This window comes from Sinocyclocheilus rhinocerous, unplaced genomic scaffold (genome assembly GCF_001515625.1).
Source record: "Sinocyclocheilus rhinocerous isolate Xijiao unplaced genomic scaffold, SAMN03320098_v1.1 scaffold922, whole genome shotgun sequence".
Classification (NCBI taxonomy): Eukaryota; Metazoa; Chordata; class Actinopteri; order Cypriniformes; family Cyprinidae; genus Sinocyclocheilus; species Sinocyclocheilus rhinocerous.
In genome coordinates, this window is record NW_015641426.1 from 475390 (window position 1) to 481682 (window position 6293).

The 6293-nt window shown below is 36.3% G+C and overlaps 1 long non-coding RNA gene across 1 annotated transcript in view; it reads left to right on the top strand.

Annotated features, from left to right (window-relative positions):
* LOC107754852 (uncharacterized) overlaps window positions 1–6293 on the top strand; it is a 27537-nt gene that overhangs the window by 4219 nt on the left and 17025 nt on the right. Inside the window, exon 2 of the long non-coding RNA XR_001641634.1 lies at window positions 2034–2036. This is a non-coding gene — a long non-coding RNA (uncharacterized LOC107754852). The remainder of the gene's footprint in view (window positions 1–2033; window positions 2037–6293) is intronic.

Consider the following 6293-nt stretch of genomic DNA (forward strand, 5'->3'; position numbering starts at 1 on the left):
TATTCACACACATTACCATTGTTTTACTCACTGTTACTTGCTTTAATGGCGGATGTGTGTCTACCTTTGAGTGCAGGTGAGGACACGCTCGAGCTGCATTCAGTGCATTCGACCTCTCCACCTCCGCCGCCTCCGGTCTTCAAGATCTCCACCCAGAACCGCTTCGCTCCCCTCCGCGAGACGGAACGCAACGCTGTGATCATCGGAGACTGGAACATGTCTTACTTGGCAAAATCACGGCGACAATAAAGTTACAGGTGCTGATTATGTACATGAATATTTAAAATACATATACAGAACACACATATAAATACATTACTGTTTAGGGTCAGAAATTATTATAATAATTTTTTTTATTAATACTTATTCAGCAAGGAAACATTAAATCAAAAGTTAAAACCTTTAAGTTGTAAAAATTGTTGTTTTTTTTACATTCAGAATTCTATTTTAAATGCTGTTTTTTACCTCTATTCATGAAAGAATCCCGTAACAAGGTTTTCACAAAAATATTAAGCAGCACAACATTGATGATGATGATAATAATAAATATTTCTTCAGCATCAAATCAGCATATTAGAATGATTTCTGAAGGATCATGTGACACTGAAGACTGGAGTAATGATGATGAAAATGCAGCTTTGCCATCACAGAAATAAATTAGGTTTTAAAATATATTAAAATAGAAAACAGTTTTACAATTTTAAATTGTAGTTAAATTGTAGTTCTCAATAATGCTGTTTTTACTGTATTTTTGATCAAATTAATGCAACCATGGGAGCATAAGAGACTTCTTTCAAAAATAAATCTTACTGACCCCAAACTTTTGAACAGTAGTGTATATTTAATATAATAATTAGTATTTAAACGCATAAAAAGCATGGCATGTATTGTTAAATTAACTTGTCTGATAGTGTTTATTGTCTAGTGCTGCTTTATTCCGATTGTTGTAAGAGGTTGTTGAATACGCTTGAATTCCACAAAAACAAATCAATCTAAATTAGGATTTTATTTATACCTGCCATTAATCTAGCCCAAACCGCACTCGCTGTAAAAGCCAAATCGTAATATTTATTCTACCTAGCACAGGCTGCTGGAAATCAAGATGCAGGTCTAATAATGTCAGAATCTATCTTGGGCTCAGAATGAACACCCGCCAAAGCAAACTGCCTTTGAGGACTCATAGATGCATTCAGTTGGCCTGCAAATTGCTTCAGCAGTGTTGTCAGTCAATTTGGCACACTCGCCCGTGACTCTAATTGATGCTAAATTTACATATTGGTCACATCTGTGTAACAAATGCTATTTCACTCAAAGTGAATAGCAGACGAAAGAGAATAGGGGGAAGGGGGAAAAAGAGAGAAATAAACCTGTTCTTTCCAACCGAAACACCTGTGAGACGAGCCACTGAAGATACTGGCATTTCAGTGACTTTAAATTAAGACAGAACGTCTGGACAGTGTTTAATTTCAATATCCTAAACCGTGCGGGAGACAATTACTCAGCACCTGGTACAAATGTGTTTGCAATTACAATTCTATTTATAACTTGTAAAATAATAATAAAAACCCAAAATGTCAGCGCTTACATTATGATTAAGTCAAATGTTTTTGCTAAACAAATTAACTTGCTATACATAAGCATTTCAGGTTGGCAACAGTATTAAGTGAAATACATTTAGCACTGCTAATAAAAGTTAATTCATTCTTTTGATTCGCCCACATACAACTATATATGTGTAAAATCTCAAAGCAGGTTTGATGTCCTTAGCATCTGTTAGTGATGAGCAGATCAGCTTTGCACATGTAACCTAAGTGGCACCAAAATGGCAGCAATGCATTTTTAATGGCAGCCAGTCACTTGGGTGCCATTTCCGCAGCATGGGCTTCAGTGTCATTGGGCCTCCAGCAGCAACAAGTAGGGAATGAAGTGATATGATTTCTGCACTCTGCATAACTTAAAAGCCATAATAACTCCAGCCTCAGCTTGATAAGTGAGATTGTGTCCGAGCTTGTGTATTTACCTTACAAGCCGAGGGGGTCTGTGGCAAAGAAACTCATCAAAGGCCGGAGTCTGATAAAGCACTTAATTTGAGCAATTAAGCCAATGATGGATTCAGTTAAGCCCTTTATGAGTTCAGGTGGAGCAGAGGACTGCAGGGTCCCAGCGGATTGGATTTGTGTACGAATTAAAGGTGGATGAGCTGAGGGGTCGTACTGTGCATGCTCAGGCTTTTCCATTTTGTATTTAAAAAGAAGGACCAAATTAACTGCTCATACCTTCATCTGGAGGTTTATCATGCAGCGGCCCAGCTCAGTGACAGATAAGAACATAATGTGTCCCTGCTGTCTAATAGCAAAATGGCTGCAGTATGCTCTGCTCTCAGCTACACTTTTAGTATAATTAACTGGTCTGTACTATTGTGCTGTGATACACAGCCCTTCAGTTTGGGTCAGTAAGATTTGGTCTCTTATGCCCAGCAAGTCTCCATTTATTTGATCAAAAACTTAGCAAAAATAGTAATATTGTTAAGTATCATTACAATTTAAAGTAACTGTTTTCTATTTTATTATATAATCTTGTAAATCTTGAAGTTTTTTTTTACGCTTCTACCATGGGATTAAAAATTAAATAATTAAAGAAAAGTCAGAATTCGGAAATGTTAAGACAGAATTTTGAGATAAAAATCGCAATTACCATTTTTTTTTTTGATCCAGTGCCAGAAACAAACTTCTGTAACAAGGAGAGCAACAATGATGACAACTAATGAAGACAAAAAAAAAAAAAAAAGGGAGCTAGGCTTTGACTTTCTCATCGCTGTCAAAGTCATGGCACTGTCAAAATAAAGGTCCCATTTTTAACACTTATCAGCCAAACAGAAACGTTTATTGTCCAATGTCAGTAGTTACACAACACCTAATATCGGCCTTGCTGGTATATCAGTCGAATAAATATCTTACAGTAAAAAATGTTTACTGTATACCTACTGTACAAGATTAGTACCACAATCTACAAATGATACGCTATGTAAACTTGCAGATAATTTAATAGTAAATATATACCGGATGTTCTGAATCATCTTTTCGAAGTACACTAGCATATAGATAACCTAAAATCTAACCAACATTCTAAAAGCTACAAAACTCCAATTATAATCACACTAAGAACAATACCTCCATTAAAAAAACAAATAATTAGATTCTGGATAAACCATGCTAATTAGTAATTTCATAATTGTTTGGAAAGCTATAATCATCCACAGTAATAAAAACAGTATTCTTTTTTCAAAACATGCTGCCCAACTGAGGTATAAAAATATCAGCCCTGTAAATAATGTGCAGCCTACTTTGAACAAGCATCACAGAATTAAAAGTGGCCTTTATTTGTCCACCTGAAACATGCATCTGTGTGGGCCTCTTAATGGATAACCCTGGCAAGACATGTTTGTTTAGTTTTCTATGCGAAAGTTGCCGTGTCTTTGTGTTGGTGTCATTATTTGCTGGTGTAATTCCACCAATTCACCGTTTAGAAAAAGCAGGATTAGAGAGGGAGCTATAGAGGAAGTTGAAGTGTACTATCAGGGGAGTGTTTTTTTTCTGGCAGATTCATCAGGTGTTGTTGAATAGAGAGCATAAGGTCTTAACAAACTCGCCCATATGCATCCTGCTGGGGCGGCCATAGGCCACTGCAGGGACACTTTTTCAGCATTATTAGTGCTGTCTTTGACTCGACAGGAAAACTTTAGAAGTTATAATACTGCTGCAGACGTTCCCCTTGCCAGATTTTCTTTAAAAATGGCTTCCTGGAGTGGTGCCTGTGCATAAAAATGGTACGTACAGATAAGAAAGAAAAAAACTCCAATGGACACTGAGATGGGAAGATGAAGACGTAGGACAAAAGAGAACAAAGCCTGTAAGAGTTCACAGAAAGGGGACTGACAGTAAGAGGGAAACAGTGAACAGGAAATATGAGAGAGATAGACAGTGTCAAAAAAAAAAAAGTGAGAATAAGTACCAGAGATGTATAATAACCCTTATGCTCATCTTTCATAGTTGAATAAATTGGCAAGAATTAACATTTGAAGGCCACTGTGTTTTTCTACCCAGTTTGATCTCACCTCGAGGCCTCTTTGACATTGGTGACAGTTCTCGCAAATATGACAAAGAATGCATTCATTAAGGCAAAGCCATGTGGGAAACCTACCAATGGCTGAAAATCAAACAGACACACACAATCAATTATGGAGATTTCAGCAGACAAGAAAGGTCAAAGCAGGAGTAAAACAAGCTGCCAGAAGGATGATGAATCAGTCACTGATCAAATGCTGTGGACTCTCTTTCTCTCATGAATGGAGTGGAATGATTGACTGCAGCACCAAGGAAACTGTCCCAGTCTAAGATGCTTTTGTTAGCATACGCTAGCTCTAAGCTTCCACTGCTTATTAGGGTTTACCTGTCTATTGGCCACTGAAAACACAGCTTCTCTGTGAACACAAAGTGTGGCACTGCTAATGTTATTGACTGCGTATGATTTATCACTTGTGTTATAATTTCCAAGTCACCTTGAAAAGCATCTGCTAAATGAACATGTAAATGTATTAAAAACAAGCTGACATTACTACTACACAAAACTGGATCCACTGTCATCGTTCACATTATTACGGAAACACCAAAATGTTATATTACATTACAGATAATAAATATTATGTAAATATGTACACTAATGTTTGGGGCCTGTACGGTTTTTAATATGTTTGAAAGATGTCTCTTATGCTCAGCGGCTGCCTTTATTTGATTTAATTGTATTTTAAAAAGTTATTCATTCCTGTGATGGCAAAGCTGAATTTTCAGCAGCCATTACTCCAGTCTTGAGTATCAAGTGATCCTTCAGAAATCATTCAATATGCTGATTTGCTGCTCAAGAAATATTTATTATTATTATCAAAATCATTGTTCTGCTTAATATTTTTGTGGAAAGTGTGATACATTTGTTTCAGGATTCTTTGATGAATATAACGTTCATGAGAACAGCATTTATTTGAAATACTGTACTGTATTACTATACTGTATATGCTGTACTGTTACTTTTGATCAGTTTAATGTATACTTAGTGAATAAAAGTATTAATTTATTAAAAAAATAATAATAAAATAAATAAATAATCTCACACGCCCCAAACTTGTGAACAGTAGTTTATTTGCACAACAGTTTTTAAATACACTGAATTTCAGATTACTAGAGTAACCTCAGAATATTATTACAGTACTGTGACACAAGAAAGTTTAGAGAGGTTAGAGAGTGTGACTTGTAACCCAAAGGTTGTGGGTTCGAGTCTCAGTACTGTACTCTCAGTACTCTCTCAATTTTCTAGCATTTTAGATACGGTTGCTCCTTTACACTTAAGGAAGATTAAGGAAAACAGTCTGACACCGTGGTATAATGAGCACACTCGCAACCTAAAGAGAGCAGCCCGGAAAATGGAGCGCAGCTGGAGGAAAACAAAATTATCCTATCCTACCTAGGATAGTTTCCTATCCTACAGAAAAGCATTAAAAACTACTAGATCTAATTACTTTTCGTCACTTTTAGAAGAAAACAAACATAAGCCCAGGTATGTATTCAAATACAGTGGCTAAATTAACAAAAAATAAAGCATCAACAGGTGTTGACATTTCCCAACAGCACAGCAGTAATGACTTTATGAACTACTTTACTTCCAGGATCGATACTATTAGAGATAAAATTGTAACCATGCAGCCATCAGCTACAGTATCACATCAGATAGTGTGCTATAGATCCCCTGAGGAACAATTCCACTCATTCTCTACTATAGGAGAGGAAGAATTGTATAAACTTGTTAAATCATCTAAACCAACAACATGTATGTTAGACCCTATTCCATCTAAGCTCCTAAAAGAGGTGCTTCCAGAAGTCATAGATCCTCTTCTGACTATTATTAATTCGTCATTGTCATTAGGATATGTCCCAAAAACCTTCAAACTGGCTGTTATTAAACCTCTCATCAAAAAAACACAACTTGACCCCAAAGAACTAGTTAATTACAGAACGATCTCGAATCTCCCTTTTCTGTCCAAAATACTAGAAAAGGTAGTATCCTCACAATTATATTCCTTCTTAGAGAAAAATGGTATCCGTGAGGATTTCCAGTCAGGATTTAGACAGTATCATAGTACTGAGACGGAGACTCTCATTAGAGTTACAAATGACCTGCTCTTATCATCTGATTGTGGTTGTATCTCTCTATTAGTGCTACTGGACCTTAGCGCTCCGTTCGAC